At 37.8% G+C, this 16,754-nt stretch overlaps 1 long non-coding RNA gene across 4 annotated transcripts; it reads right to left on the bottom strand.

The window, feature by feature from the left end:
* Window positions 1–975: 975 nt before the first annotated feature.
* On the bottom strand, window positions 976–14,677 carry LOC110596970 (uncharacterized). Of its 4 annotated transcripts, none has more exons than XR_013440023.1 (4): window positions 14,571–14,677; window positions 8,831–14,043; window positions 5,061–5,170; window positions 976–4,942 (listed from the first exon to the last, which is right to left on the bottom strand). It is a non-coding gene; the product is annotated as an uncharacterized LOC110596970 (long non-coding RNA). The 4 variants fall into 4 exon arrangements; XR_005728035.2 differs by having other exon boundaries at window positions 976–5,170; window positions 8,831–8,896; window positions 13,886–14,043; XR_013439994.1 differs by having other exon boundaries at window positions 976–5,170.
* Between the last annotated feature and the right edge of the window lie 2,077 nt (window positions 14,678–16,754).

Genomic DNA, 16,754 nt, shown 5'->3' with positions numbered 1-16,754 from the left:
TCTTACTTGTATCTATACCTCTCATCCTACAGTCCAATAGCCCTTCAATTCTTAAGGAACAAAGAACAAGAATGCCTTTTGCACATAGAAAAAAGAAAATAGAAGCTACTGTTCTTTTTTTTTTTAATCTCCGGCTTTATTGAGATGTAATTGACAAATAGAATTATATATATATTTAAAGTGCACAATGTGATAATTTGATAGACATAAATGTTATGAAATCATTACCGTAATCAAGCTAATTAGCTAATTACCACATCCATCACCTCACAGAGTTAACTTTTTCTTTTTTGTTAAGAATGCTTAATCTATCCTTATAGCAAATTAATTCCAAGCATGAAATACAGCACTATTAAATACAATCTCCATGGTGTACATTAGAACTTTAAATGTGTTTATCTTATTATTGAAATATGTAACCTTTGACCAACATCTCAACATTTTCCTCAACCTTTGGAAATTACCATTCTATTCTGAGTATATTGCAGTTGTTGCTTTAAATTTCACACGAGAGTGATACCATACATCATTTTTTCTTTCTGTCTAGCTTTTTTCATTAGCAATAATGCCCTCTGTGCTCATCTATGTTGTTAAAAATAGCAGGATTTCCTTCTCTCTCATGGCTGAATAATATTGTATTGTCTGTGTGCATGCATTTGTTTATACACACACACATCATTAGAGTTTTGTCATGAAAAGGTTTATGTCGGGGCTGGGGATGTGGCTCAAGCGGTAGCGCGCTCGCCTAGCATGCGTGCGGCCCGGGTTCGATCCTCAGCAGCACCACATACCAACAAAGATGTTGTGTCCACCGAGAACTAAGAAAAAATAAATAAATGTTAAAATTCTCTCTCTCTCTCTCTGTCCCCCTCTCTCTCACTCTCTCTTTAAAAAAAAAAAAAAAAAAAAAAAAAAGGTTTATGTCAAATGTGTTTTCTTCACCCATTAAGATGATTGTATGGTTTTCATCAATCATTCTAGACATGTGGAATATCACACTCATGTGCATATATTAAACCATCCTTTCATTCCCCAAAATAAATACCGCTTGATCATGGTGTTTGGCCCTTTTTATAATACTGATATTACTAACTTCAGATCTGTTAATATTTGCTTAATATATTTAGATGTTCCACTGCTGGTTGCATATATAACTACAATTATTATACCCTCTTATTACCTGACCCCTTTACCATTCCTTACTACCTTCTTTTTCTTGTTAATTTTTTATTTTCATTTTATTTATTCTAAGCATATCTGTCCCTATTATCTTTTGGTTTCTCATTTGTCTGGAGTCTTTTCCCATACCATCATTTTCAGCTTATGTTTTTCTTTAAGGCTGAAGTATGTGTCTTGTAGGAAGCATATATTGAATCTTTTCTTTTTCTCTATTTAACGTTTGTTCAGCCATCCTAGACTTTGCATTATAGAATTTCATTTATTCACATTCAAAGCAATTAAGGACATAAAGGTCAGAACTTGCTACTTACCACTTTGTTTTTGTTTGCGGACTGTTTTGTAGTTTCTTTGTTCCTTCTTTCTTATTTCTTCCTTTCTTTCTCTTCACTCTTACTTATCATAGTCAACCATGAGGAGAGGCACAAAATAACCGAGCTGCCATGAGGCACTAGTAGGTTCAAACAGGAACTCCTTTATTGCCTGAACGCCCCCAGCACTCCACTCGCACTCCCTGGGAACTCCTCACCCTCCACCGGGCTCTGCGCCCACAACCAGGAACCCTGTGAGAACTCAAAGGGAACTCACCGGGGGAAACTCCATGAGAACTCAAAAGTAGCAGGCCCAGGAGGCAGCAGGAGCCGCCCTATTGCCAGACAGCAGGGGTCCATATACAACTGAATACACAGCTTTCCCCAATCCAGCATCATTCAGTCACAGCAATTATACACAGCTTAACTTAATTATCATCATCTTAATGGCTCCCTGGTATCCGGCACCTCTCGACCACTCCTTCTGGCAATGCCAGGCGCGCCATCCCGATTTGGCTGTGGCTCTCAACAATATTTTACGTGTTAAAGTCACAACTCAGATCTTTGATGTATTTTCTATCCATTAACAAATTAGCTATAAGTATTTATAATACTTGTATTTTAATCTTTATACAAAAGTGATTTATATACTACCAATATAGAATTGAATATTCTGAAATGCATTATATATTTACCAGAATTTTATACTTACATATATTTTCATATGACTAAATAGAATCCTTTCATTTCCTCTATAAGAACTCACTCTAACATTTCTTGTAAGGCAGGTTTACAGGTGATGAACTTCCTCACCTTTTGTTTATCTGGGAATAGCATTATCTTGCTTCCATTTGTGAAGGGCAGTCTTGTTAAACATGGTATTCTTGGCTTGCAAAATGTTTTCTTTTTTTCTTTTGGTACACGGAATATATCATCCCACTCTCTTCTAGCCTACAATGTTTGTGCTAAGAAATTCACTGACAGATTATGGTGGTTCCATTCTATGAGCAGAGTGTCTTGTCTCTTTTTGAGAAGCTGATTTTGATTTTGATTGGCCAAAAACTTTTCGATTCAGGATGTCCACAGTTCTGAATTTTAAATATATGAACTATAGATAAGGTTGGCCATTACTACCCTTTCCTCCTAGTCTGCATGGCTTCTCTCATCCCTGATATATCATAAGATCAATCTCGATAATCATTTTTCTTTGTATTTGAACCAAAGTTAGTAGTTAAAAGGTCCTGGCCTTCCTAGCTATTAAAGTTATAGCGTGGGAAAGGAGAAGCAAAATGTTTCTCTCTTACTTATCATAGTCAACCATGAGGAGGATCTGCCCACCCGATATGGGTACCTCATTACCAAAACCAGGGAGTCATCTTGGTAGCTGTCATCCACCTTTTTTAATGGACACATGAAGAACATAACTAGAATTGATTATGTTTACAGAGTAGAGAGGATACTGCCACTCTTAACAGTAACCCTGGGGGACTGATCTGATCATATGAGGTGGAACCTTTGTGCCACCAGGGTGATGTGCCTATAAATAAGTGGATCCAAATTATGTCAACACAAGGCACACTTGGAATATTTTGATTTCTGCTCTGGGTTCAAGTGCATTAAAAGCTTTCTTCCTGACACAGAGAGACAGTGATTTCCAAGAAAATTCTTAATATCAGAAGAAAAGGTTGTTCCAGCCCTGGGTGGGCCTTTTGAATCCGTAAAAGGGACAAACCAAAGAAGTCTTGTTTGTCACAGACATCACCAATATGATACTGTAAGCTTAAATTTGGGAAGTACAATTTACACACACACATGCACATCAACCTATGTTTTCAACTTTCCAGCTCCAACAGGATTGGACACACTTGCCCTAGTGACTCTAATTTAAGAAAAGAAAAGAAAAAAAAAGGTGAAGGGTTTATTTTAACACTTGGGAAAAAAAATATTTTGTGATGGGAACCTACAGACATTACCTTTTCTCATATTTCCACTCTTCAAAGAAAATAGCCTTGGTGTTCCTAAAAACTGAACCCAAAGGGGCGATTACAATCGAGGATTCATTAAGTAAATTATGGTGCATTCATTCAACAAAATATTTTAATGCAACCATTATGATAATACTTATGAAAAGACAACATAATGCTCAGTACCAAGTTAGCACCTAGAACCACATGGACTGCCAGTTTCAACAATTGCATATAAATACATATACTGAAACATGATCCAGATACAAGGCATAAAATATTTATTCATATTTTTACAAATAGTTGAGTTACAAATGACTTTCATTTTGTTACTCAGAAGCTTTCAAGTTCTCTTCTAAAATTGTATTCATCTTTTTTTTGTTTAGAATAAAAAAAATAAATGAAGGTCAGAATAAGGAGAAATCACTTCCAAATAAAATAAAATAATCCAAGTTTAAGACACCTGCTCTTCCAGTCATGGCAGTAGAATTTATGCCTCTGGGGGAATCATCAGAACAATTCGACAAGAACACTTGGAAATGTTTAGAAATACTTGATGCTGTTTTATGACTCCACCCAGATCAGAATCTCCAAAGGTGGAGCCAGCAAAGGAGCTGAGTGATTACATAAAAAAAAAAAAAATGTAATGGCATTTACAGAATTATTCAATGTCGTGATTAAATTAGGATAATGGATCCAGAGGTAACACAGATATCAACAGGTAAAAGTTACTAGAGGGTATAGAGTTCATCTTACCACAATAAAGAACTTCCTACCAATCAGAACTCCTGAGGGAGATAGCTCACAGCCAGGTCAGTTTCAATCTGAAGTTACAGGATCACTTGTTTTCGAGGCTGGTGAGAGGTGAGTGCCGGCAGCAGGTAAAGGCCATGTCAGATGACATACAAGCTTCCCACCTAGCTTTGAGACCCTGAGGTTCCAGAATTAAAGTTGAGATTTTATTTGAGCAAGAATGCGTGGTAAGCATGTAAATGAGAAAATTTGGGCTTAGAGATTATGTGAATGTTTACTGTCATACAATTAGACATTGGCAGAACGACTGATTGAAACTAATGATATGAGGGTGGAGCCTTTATACACACACACACACACACACACACACACACACACACATATGAAGCCAGAATATGAACAACTTTTACAATGATTCAGGCAGACAGACCCCTGAATGGTAGACAGGAAGCAATCATGATGACTTCCCGTTAATCATGCCTTTGTGACAAGTCTACACTTTTCAGGGACTAAATTCATATTTCATCTGATACCACAATTTTATAAGAGACAGGGTTACAACTTAGACCACAGGCCAATCCTACATTTTCTCCACTGAGACTTACTTTGAGTTCCCACAGAGGGCTTAGAAAAGCCCACACAGTTTCCCATTGGTCGACTGGGTCTGAGGCTGGATGGGTACTCAAATAGAAGGGAAAGCCCATGGACTCCCACTTGGTTGGAGAAAATATTGGTTCCCTGAGTAAGAAGAGATAAGTGTCTTGTAGAGAAGCAGGGAGCCTCTGCCGCTGGTTTTCCCAGAAAACCCTGTGCTCCCAGCTCTGTCCCTCTTAAGGAGTATGTGGAATTTCTCTACCTGAGAAATCCAGGGTCAAAGAAGGGGCCTGAGAGGGGAGGCTTTGTCCATCCTTCGTTTCTGGAAGTTTGGCTCTGAATTATAGTTGTGGCTGCTGATGCTTCTCAGTTCTGCATGGAGAAATGAGGGGTGAGAGAAGGGAGAGAGAAGAGGCAAAATAGAGCTGGGTGAATTAGTTATTTTCTTGGGAGAGCTGTTGAATCTTTAACACTGTATAAGCAGGACCCTGAGCATTCCAGTTTTGATGACTGGCGATTTCCTTAGAGTGAAGGAGAGAAAGCAATAAAAATCATTCCAATTACCATTTATTAAGCAACTATCCTGTGTCAGGCATTCTCCTAAGAACATTTTTTCCTGTATTGATTCATTATCAGCCTCTTGAATATCTCAGGAAGTGGTTCTTACTATTATGCTACTTTAAGAGGAGGAAACACAGTGTCAGTAACTTGCCCAAGGTTACCATGTAGTCAGTGGTAGAACTGAGAGTTAAGCTGGGGCTGTCCCACTCAGGGCCCATGCTTCCCTAGACAGCAGTATTATATCCCTACGGCCCAGGGGAAGAAATTATGCTCAAAAAAAAAAAAAAAGGTTAGAATTGACACAACTAATGAAGAGAAAATCAGAGCAAACACCCCAGTCTCCTGGATCAGGTCCAATGCCCAAACCTAAAAAGAACATCTTGGAATAGAACAGTGTCCCCAGTGTCACTTGCATCTTATGAAACTCCCTGGTTCAAAGAAACTTCCTGAACAAACTTCAGTAGAAAAGACTGACAGACAGATTGAGCCAAACAGAGACTGAGAATTCACAGGGCACCCAGAAAGAACGAAGCCCTCTCTGAGCTGAGTGCTCTCCTTACATGAATTCCGCACAAACGACCCGGGTATTGACTCTAACCTCATCTCCGATCCCAGAGCCAGTTAAAGCAGAAGGGGATATGAAGCTTATCTCCCCCTGACTCAGTTCAGGCCTCACTGCCTCACATCACACTTCAACTCGCCAAATCAAGAGTTCTTCACACAACGTCATGGCTAACACCATTTAAATTTACCCTAAGTCACTTGGACCTTAATAGAACACTGTTGAAATGTTCCCTAAATAAATATCTTAGCCTTTCATAATTAATTAAGTGGTGCTCATAAACTAGATAAGGCGGACCCTGTTGTAATGAGCTCTTTTATTTTCCCTCATATAATTTTACTGATTACTTTTCACTGAAGTAATGTCTGTCTGCAGGAACCAAGTTTCCTTTTCTAAGCTTTGGCTTCCACGTTACCATTTCCTAGACTAAGAGATCCAAACTCCAACCCAGGTCAAATGGGTGATGGGAAGATTTTCACAAAGAAGAAAACAGACTACTTTTAATCAAAATGAGCTTAAGAAGACAAAAAGGGAGAAAGAATATGTTTCCCACTTGCAGCCGGTACAGCAGGAATGAACTCAGGCAGCCACCCATGCTTACTGAATTGCTTACTTCCCAAGGACACTTTCAGTGAAGATCTGAAATCAGACCATGAGGAAGACTTTAGCCTCAAGTCAGGGTAAAACAGGGGTCTGTGTTCAAAAGAACTGGGCTTGAACGAGAACCTAATTCCTCATCATACAGTGGTACCAGAATTCACTGGGTAGGGACCCCAAGGATACAGAAGTGCCAACTCTTGGAACAACTTCACCACTCATCTGGAAACAGAATCTGATACCTCCTAAGATGGTGCTACTATCCAAACTGCCAATACCTACGTAGCCCCGATACTTTCAGTCATATGTTATGTCTATGAATAGTCATTCACTGATTCAATCAAAAGGTCTACCTTCTTTAGTTTCTTAAACTGGTTTTGCAATTAGGTTCATGAAATTCAGAATTTTCAGTAGGAATGGGACATGAAGTCACCACAGCAAGGCATCAGTCAATCACTACCAATCAGTCACACATTCTATATGCTCTTCACACACCACTTTTGCATCCTGTACTGTCTCCCATATCAAGGCCCAGGAGGAATCTCAGGTCCTCACCTGAGATACTTGCATGAAGGATAACTTTGAAGGAAGAAAGTTTCAAGAGAAGAAAATTGGCAATGAAAGTACATCCTTCATCTCTCATTCATTTTTAATTCATTCCAAATTGAACAAATGACCCTTCATTGCATAGGAGTCCTAGGATATTTGTTAGGAAAGGAGATGAATGGATAGTTTATTAGGTTAGAAGACTATGAATTATTCCCTTGATTTTATTTTTTAACATGAAAAAGAAAACCCTTGCTATGAAGCTAATATGTACATCTTTACAGTCTTTTAGGAGAACTTGATCGTTTTAAGATATTTCAATAAAGGTTGGAAAAGCATCAGAAACAATTTCAGTGATAACAGACAAAGACACTAAAACTGGCTGAGCAATCTCACCTAGAACTCTGGTTGTTTGCCTTGAAGAATTTCATTTAAGTTTTACAGCAGAACTGATTCATTCTTAACCACCTACACTAATAATATATATATCTCACTCAGGAGGCGTTGGTCAGAAGATGGAAGGGATCAGGAGTGGCGCTCATCTCTGTGCTGCCATGAATTAGGAAGGAGTTTATAATGAACAACAGTGGGGTCACCAATGTTGGGGATGGTTCTGCTCAAGACAATGCTGGCCATGTTCCTGACCTACAGCTTCTCCCTCAGGGAGAAGTCATGGCACAAGTCCTTGCTTTTGCTCAGAATGACTTATAAAGGAACATATGGGATTTGCATTTGACACCTAGGATCAACACTGTAAGGAACTATACAGAATTTTTTCTTAGCACGGAGGCTTCAATCAAGCAACAGAAGCCCCACGTATTAGAAGCTTTTTGTACAGTCATCATTAATTGAAAATCCAACAATGAGTCCACAGGCTAGATGCCTTATGCTGAACATTTACGTCCCCACAAAATTTGTATATTGAAACCCAGCCCCTAATGTGACGGAGTTTGGAGGTGGAGACGTCAGCAAATGACTGGTGATGATTAGTGCCCTTATAAATGAATTCTCAGAGAGCTCAGCCATCCTCTTCTACCATGAGAGGACACAGAAATAGGATGTGTACCTATGAACTAGAAAGCAGGCTCTCACCATGTACCAAATCTGCCAGTACCTTGTTTAAGATTTTCCAGTCTCCAGAACTATAAAAAAATATATATTTGTGTTGTTTGTAAGCCTCCCAGTCTATGGTACTTTGTTATAGCACCACCAACTGACTTAAAATACCAGAAGGCACTGTACTGTCAAGATCAAGGGCCAACAACCTAAAGTCATGCGCACACATTCACAGACATAAACACATACACACAATATCTCAGTGGTACTGGGGCTCCATATGCCTTGCAGGTACAAATGGAGGTAGAGAACGGCACAGCAGAGCAGCATTTCCTCCTCTTTACTGGGAACCACAAATTCTGCATCTCTAACTTTCATAATACACAATTGTATAATTGTCATGGTCGGAATTGTGGGCATTTATCTTTCTTGACTCTTCTTTTCCTATCGGATATCCTTCTTAGGTTCCCGAGGATAGACATCCTAAAATCTGTATCAAATGTATTTTAATCTATATTCACCCATCTCTATATTTACCCTGCTAATTCTAGCCATCAAAACTTCTTGCCTGTGTCTGTCATCCCACTGGGTAGGGAGGCTGAGGCAGGAGAATTTTGAGTTTAAAGCCAGCCTCAGCAACTTAGTGAGACCTTGTCTCTAAATAAAATATAAAGGGGCTAGGGATGCGGCTCAAGCAGTAGCGTGCTCACCTGGCATGCATGCGGCCCGGGTTCGATCCTCAGCACCACATACAAAGATGTTGTGTCCGCTGAAAACTAAAAATAAATAAATAAATATTGAAAAATTCTCTCTCTCTCTCTCAAAAAAAATAAACAAATAAATAAAATAAGATATAAAAAGGGCTAGAGATGTGGCTCAGTGAGTTCAATCCCCAGTACCAAAACAACAACAACACAAAATTCTTGCCTGAGTTATCCCCCTAACTCTTCTCTTTGTCTCCAAGATAGGAGGTCTGTCTGTATGTAGTTTGCTCCACATTCATCTACTGATTTTTAACACAGACATGAATATCAAAACCACATGTGTGCATGTAGAACAAACATTTGAGATGTTTTAATAGTTTTATAATGTAGAGGAAAAGACAAACAATTCAAATCAGCACAAATCTAAAAGGCAGAGTTAATGGTGTCCTTCTGATTTAGGCCATCTAGGGGTCATTGGACCTTCCTATAAAGGGACAGTCTGGAAATACTTTGCAGGACAAGTCATCACTATTACAATTACCAAAATCAACTATTTAGGACAGAAACATCCAAAGACAATAGGAAAAGCAAATGCTTGATTGTGTTCCACTAAAAATTCATTTAGAAAAAAGCAGGTGGAAAAAAAACATCTGTTCCACACATAGTTTGCTTGTCCCTGTACTAGATCATTAGTCTCACGTTCAGAAAAAAGCAAATGTGTCCAAGTCTTTGGCACTGTCATATCTCCTCATCAGCATGGACTCCAAGGCATACTCTGCCAGAAATGAAAATGACCAACCCCAGTTTGATGTCCAGATGAGTTTTTAAATGCTCAAAGCCACTGGATACCTAAAGCACAGGATCATCTTATTATGAGAACCTTGGTCTTTATGGGCTGACCTAGAAATTTAACTACTAGTGTAAATTATATTTCAAAGGCAAAGTATATTATAATTAAAAAAAGAAAATATCACTTTTGTAAAGTCAGGAGCCACTATACAAGCTTTTGCAAAGGAAATGTGGTGACCGCTGGTTAGCCCTGGAATCTGGTGCACATCTCGTAAGGCCTTTTCTGTGATAGGGCACCTAAAAACAAAAAATTCATAATTCATGTCAAATCATTAAAAATGCTTATTAGTATATTAGGAAAGATTCTAATGAATAAAGAATAAGCTTTGCTCTGGAACTTTCTGAAAACATTGATGAATTTCAAGTTTTGCATTGCTGTGCTGTTCCTCTGTCTTTAACTCTCTGATTCTCTTTGCACATATGAACCCATGTTCCTGATTCAGCCTTGTCTCTTTCTGTCTCCTCCTTTCTCCATATCTCTATCTTACTTCTCCTTCTGTCTCCCTTTGTTCTAAATTTCCTTCCATTGAAGTAAAAGACCATTTAGTGTCTCACCTCCATTACTGAGCAAGTGCTTGCCTTCCTATGCATACGTTGTGTGTGTGTGTGTGTGTGTGTGTGTGTGTGTGTGTGTGCATGAATTTTATGGACAGACACATAAATATCAAGGTCAACCTAGTGTCTGAGATTCAATTTGAATTACTTACATAAGTTTTTTTTTCATTTTTTTTTGAAAGTGTAGGGACTACGATGTCTAAGAACTGTGCCTAGTCTTACTGGTACAATTACCTTCAAACTTGTCTCTTCTCTAATTTAAAAATCTAATGAAGAAATGCCTTAAAACACATTCAAAAGAAGAAAAAAAGTGGCTTTCTTGCCATTGTCATAAAAATTATCTACAAAGACTTGTAATTAGAGGGATTTTTTTTTTTGTCAAATTCAGTTGCCATGAATTAAGTATAATAAAGATAAGTTCACTATCCTATTATTTTTAATTTCAGATATCTTAAAAATATAATACACATTGTCCATGATCCTAGAAGATTATAATTTAATTTATAATCAAAACCCTCATTGATAATCAATAATGTTTTAGCTCTATTTTCCAGATTTACTTCACGTCTTCCACTTTTTGTTTATAAAAATATAAATGAATTCAATAAAAAGTTTACTAAGCTCCTATTATATAACAGATGCCCAATTAAATATTTGAGATACACTAGGCAACTCAATAAATATGTTTCTGCCACCATGGATTTATAATCTTACTATATTTGAAATTTATGTTTTCAATTTTTTTGTTTTGCCGAATAAATTTTCCTAGCTGTATATGTTGAGATATTATGTACAATATATAATTAATAATATGTAATATGTAATTATATAAATATTTAATGGCTATATAATATTCTCTCATATTTATATACAAAGTCACACGTTTTATTTCCTTTTGCGCAATAAACAAAGTAAAGAAAAACAATAAAAAGTTATTAAAAATTTAGCATTTGCCCTGAACAAATATGACAAAATAGAGGCCTAGAGCTGCCAAATTATTTTCATGAAGTTACAGAGTTCATAAAGAATGAAGCAATATTTCATACCCAAGGCACCTGTATCTAGAGTCTTTGCTATTAATCATTACATTATAGTTTGAAGACTGCACTGTTTTTTCCCTCATAATGCATATAGTTTTATGTGGTTAACCAGGAAGGATGGTTCCCTGAAACTCATTCCCATTATGGGAAATACAAAGCAAAGTGACTATTTCCAGAGGAAGGGCCCTTTCTCAGGAAAGGTCAGTCTCTTCTTTCTGAAGAGCTGGCAGGACATGCCCTCTGTGCAGCAGTGACTCTCTACCTCTTGCTTGGGAGGATTTCACCCTGCTGAATTTCACACATTCCTTCAAGAAGTGATTGAAAGCAGTGAACTTCAACTTAAAAAAAAATTCTCATGTGCTCATGATGTGCAGGCAATCCCAGGAGGTTCAGACTCTGAAGCCTTCAAAGGAACCCTCTGGGAAAAGTTTTTCCCTCTTTCCAGTGTTCATAAAGATCATCTGAGGAGTATTAAAGAATGAGTATTCCTGTTCACTCCCCTGCCCCCTCCAACAAAATACTAATTCTGAAGTCTTAATTGACCTAAATTCAAATGTAGGTAACTCAGGGTCTTACCTCAATGCTAGCCCATTAGAAAGTCTATGGCTACCCAGCTCAAAATCTCTCCACCTGCTCAGCAAAATACAGAGCAAGTCAGGTGAGAACTGAGGACAATACTTCCAAAGCACAGTTGCCAATCCTTCTTCAATGAGTGTGGTAAGAAGTAAAGAGCAAAATAGAAGAGCTCTCTATCAGCTGGCCCATGAGTGTGGGTTCCCACGTGCTCTGCTATTCTGTTAAGGAATATGCCCATACTTTTGGCTCATGGGAACAGTCTGATGAGCCAATCACCTGCTATCCTGTCTTAGTAGCAATATATTAAAAGGAATATGCACATGAAGTCTCTCTAGGCTTAACAGCCAGCCTCAGGCCCCACCATCCCACCATAGCTTTCTTGGATAATAAGCTTCAGGTGATACACATGGGTGACACTACGTGAGCTACTCACAGGGATGCATAGAAGCCATCAAAGGAATTAACCAGGTCAGTGACCTGAAAACAGGATCACCTGGAAAGGAGTATACACAGATTTTCCTGCTCATGCCAAGAGTTCTCCCCACCATCACATTCAACTGACCTAACAACATCTCTAAGAAACTCCAAAATAAACCCATACACGACTCAGATTTCTGCTGTGCCCCCTTTTTGGTAGGTAGTTTAGGGTAGGTTTCTTTAACATCTTTGAGTCTTGATTTTCACAATGTTAGAATAGATATAAAAACCTACTTAGAATTGCTATAAAGATTACATTAGATAATATGCTGATATGCTACAGTGAGTTTACAGAGAATTGTTTAAAAGATGTGCTGATTTTTACTAGTGTAGTTATAATTCAGCTTCTACTGGCCCATCTGGCTAGAGCAGTGGTTCTGGTTAGCAAACTGGCCCCTGCCCCATCACCAACCTCCAGCACCCCTTAGGTTCAAAAACAGCAAAGGGAATAATTGATAACTTAAATTTAATTGTATCTGCTTATAAAATATTTGCATCAATAGGCAATGTGTGGTTTGCACAGCATTACCAAAGCTTGTCATGCCCAGCCTGTTATCGGGGAGGATGTGTTGGAGCTGGCATCTGATTCCTCCTGCTGGATCCTGACCCATGAGCACCAGCATGCACTTCATTGCTTTTAATTTTCCAGGTCATGACCAATTTCATAACATCCCTCACTGTGATTAGTGCTGCCTATGTTTAAGCTTCCTGACTTAACTAGATTTCACCTATTACATTAGAGAGGGAACAAAGGGACTTCTACTGCATTCACCTCCCTGATACCTTCTGCAATAACATCAGCTTCAATTTATCTTATCAGTGAGGTGTATCAGAGTCCAACATAAGTTGGATAAATGGGGGCAGGGAGGCAGGCAGGCACCTCACTTGCAATAAGTCGTATCAGCACCCTGGAAGGTCATCTTTTAAAGACTAATAAATGATTCAGAGTTAGTCTAGACTAAGAATCTTGCTCCAAAGCCCAGTACATATAACTTGCGTAGGTTTTCCTAGAACTCTGTGCCAATCTCTACATTTCCCAGTGATGGTTTCTTATGGGCAGGAGCACAGGCTTCTGCCAAAGCACACACTGTGAATTCAGCTCTAACTCTTCCTTAGCACATGGCAAAACAGACATATAACCAAAAACCACAAAGTCCTGAGAGCACCCAGGAATCAGTGGAATGCTGGGTCTCAAGTCTCCGTCTCTCTTCCTCCCACAACTGATGTGTAAATCATGCTCCTAAATCAGTTGTTCCTTCCTATGTTTCATCTCCTGTGAAATATAGGTAATGATGATCTCTCTCTCTTTTCTCTCTCAGGCCTGTCATGAGAATAAAACTAAAGTAATGTGACAAAATTCTTCAAAAGTGAACCATTTTGAAAAGTAAAAAGGCACCTCACTGATTTAAAGTGGCATAAAAACATTTGGGAGATCTGTAGAAATCTTTTATGTACATGCAAAAGTTCATGTAGGTTTTCCTACAGAGGATTTTTTTTTCCCCCTGCCTACATTTTGAATTGGGCTCTGTTCTTTCATTAAAAACCTTGCATGGTAACATTTCACCTTTGTTTCTTGTCAGCCTTTGGACTACTGCACCCCTGTGATCAGAGCAGAGCCGGGCTACTCAGGAGTAATGGTGACATGCAGTGGAGTCTGGTTCCACTTCAAGGATATTGTTTGGCCCATTTCCCACCAGAGAACAGATGCCTTCTACACAGTTTCTAGAAGTATATGATAACAAATTAAGAATCACATTAAGAGAGGCCACAGAAATTGCATAAGTAAACTTAGAGATATAAAGAGAATTGTTAGTCTGAACAGCCTGGCTGGGGATGTCACTTGGTAGAGGGAGTTTACCAAATAAAACACTGCCCCCCCTTTTTTTTCTAAATCTGCATATGAGAAATAAATCAGAATAAAAAGAAACAAAACCTCTCCAATGATATTTATATGTGCAAATAAAGGCAGTTATGTTTCTAAGAGACCACACAGATTTTGTGAGTATTTTGTGTATGTGTAGCTTTTCAGTTTCTTGTGAGCATAATATATACTACCTTCATTCCAAACTGATCTAATAGATTAGGGAATCTCTCGCCTTCCTGCATATGTTCTTGCTATTCCTCTCACATGCTGATGGTTATTTCAAAATTCTCCTTTTAAACTTTTCTCTACTATACATGGCTCAATTTAAGCACCACCCTTGTCACAAGCCTGCCCAGCCAACCCAACCAGAAGGTTCTCCCCTCACCTTCACTTCTTTAGTGCTCTTGACATTCAGAGGATGTGCATCTTCTACTGTCTCAACGAATGTTCATAACTTATACCACTTCATATGCACTCCTAGATGAGCACTTAGGTGCTCAGAAAATATCTGCAGAATTAAAAGTTAATAAGATAATGTTATTAAATTGTCAGCACTATTTCTGACAGAGTTAATACCCCTTAAATGTTTGTAATTATTGATATCATTAGTAAAATACTCCATGTATTTTTGCACTTAATTCTATGATTTTAAAAGTCCTTTTTAAGAGAGAGATGAATCATTCTCAGAGTCAATATTTACTTATCTTTTCTAAATGATGTAAGTAAATGTCAAAGAGGTAATATTTATTCTCAGGTTAAGCACTTTGTTGTCAAAAATTATGTGTTTGCCAACCTAAAGATCATATCAAAGAAATCAATAAGGCTTTAGTACAAATATCAGTACCTGATGCAAACTAATGGCTTTCAAATTTTAGGAATTTCTGTACACATACATGTATAAGAACAATAGGGAAAAGCCTCATCATGTGAGATGCAAGGTTTGCTCACTCTCAAGGGTATCCATCGCAGTGGCATCTTTTTTTCCCCAGAACTTTGCTTTGCAAGTACAGGTGCTCAGCACTTTCAGGTTGGATACCTTAATACATTGGTTGAGACCTGAATGGGGCTTCATTGATGTTACCTACCATGTGTCCTTAGAAAGCAGAAAACAGGTATTTTCCCTAGTGTTGAGAGATAGACTGTAAGAAGAGCGGAGATTCAAATGGAAGTCATGTGTGTTCTTTTCTTCTACAGGAAGAAAGTGTTACTATGCATTAGCATTTTTATTAGAATCAGAGCCTTGACCATGAAAGGAAAATTTCAAGTTTTATAAAGAAAGCCAATTACCTTATTCTATAAAAAGGTAATAAGTTAGTCAATTTTGAACTAAAATCAGATTTTATTGTAAACACTGAATGTGTTAATCCCCAAGGTTAGATCTCAAAATGTGCAGATGACTGCATGTTCAATGACTCACCCAAGTGTTGATTTCATGACTTAAAAGATGAGGAGGAGCATGTAAGAACAGTGTAATTACCACTAGAGTTAGCAATGAAATATGACAGGTGTGTGTTAAAATCATTCTGTTTTCACAAAAAGATGGAGTTTCCATATCTAGGATTTGCCTGTTCCCAACATCTTCTGAAATCCATACAAGGTGAATATTATTATAGACAGAACTTAAAAGACTCAGCTTTCTAAGTCTTACATTAAAGTCTACAAAGCAAATGTAGGTTTTGGAGTCAGATCAATGCAGATTCTAAATCATGGTTATACTTAACCTTTCATATGTCCTTGGCCAAATGAATTACCTTTTCTGAACCTTGGTTTCTTGTTTTCTTGAATAGGACTGATAATCACACTCTTACAAATTATTGTAAAAGCTAAAATATTAGGCATTTTACCATAAATTGGCCTGGTTTAATGACCAAAGCTGTTATTAATACATGTAGATCTAAAAATAGCAGAAGGCAAACATGCATATCAAAAAACCCGTGAGTCATGCAATTTGATAAATAAAAACATCAATGCTATCATTATCACGTAAGTTATGTATTACAGATAACTGCCTTTGGCTAATATCTCTTTGAACAACATTGACAATGCTAAAGACACTGGGAATGAAAAACTGAAACATTTAAATGACATGCAGCAAAAAATATGAGGAGGGTTATTAAAATTTACCATCTAAGCCTTATTGGTTTATTTGATATGATCTTTGGGTTGGCAAACACATAATAGCAATTTCACAAGAATCAATAAGTAAATGCTGGTTAGCATTTTGGGACTCAGTTGAAGTATCTAAGTATCTCTCTCTCTCTCACACACACACACACATACACACAAAAAACACACACACACACACAGACAACACAAAGCACTAAGTATTACAAATACAACTAGAACATAGCACAGAACATTGTTAAGTAAATGGCACAGAGGAAACATGGTCTCTTAACAAATCATCTATTCTCAGAACCTTTCATGCCCCAAGATCCCCATAATTGGTCTAAATCTAGCAAAGGTTCCCATCAAGAAAGGCTGTCCCACATGACAAGGCTGCAAGTACTTATACTTGGATTTAAATTTGGGGAATTCTTCTTGACATTCACAACACACACACACACAC

This window comes from Ictidomys tridecemlineatus, chromosome 1, assembly GCF_052094955.1.
Source record: "Ictidomys tridecemlineatus isolate mIctTri1 chromosome 1, mIctTri1.hap1, whole genome shotgun sequence".
In the NCBI taxonomy this organism is placed as follows: domain Eukaryota; kingdom Metazoa; phylum Chordata; class Mammalia; order Rodentia; family Sciuridae; genus Ictidomys; species Ictidomys tridecemlineatus.
The sequence above is the reverse complement of the archived record's forward strand: the minus strand, read 5'-3'. Positions and strand labels throughout refer to the sequence as shown.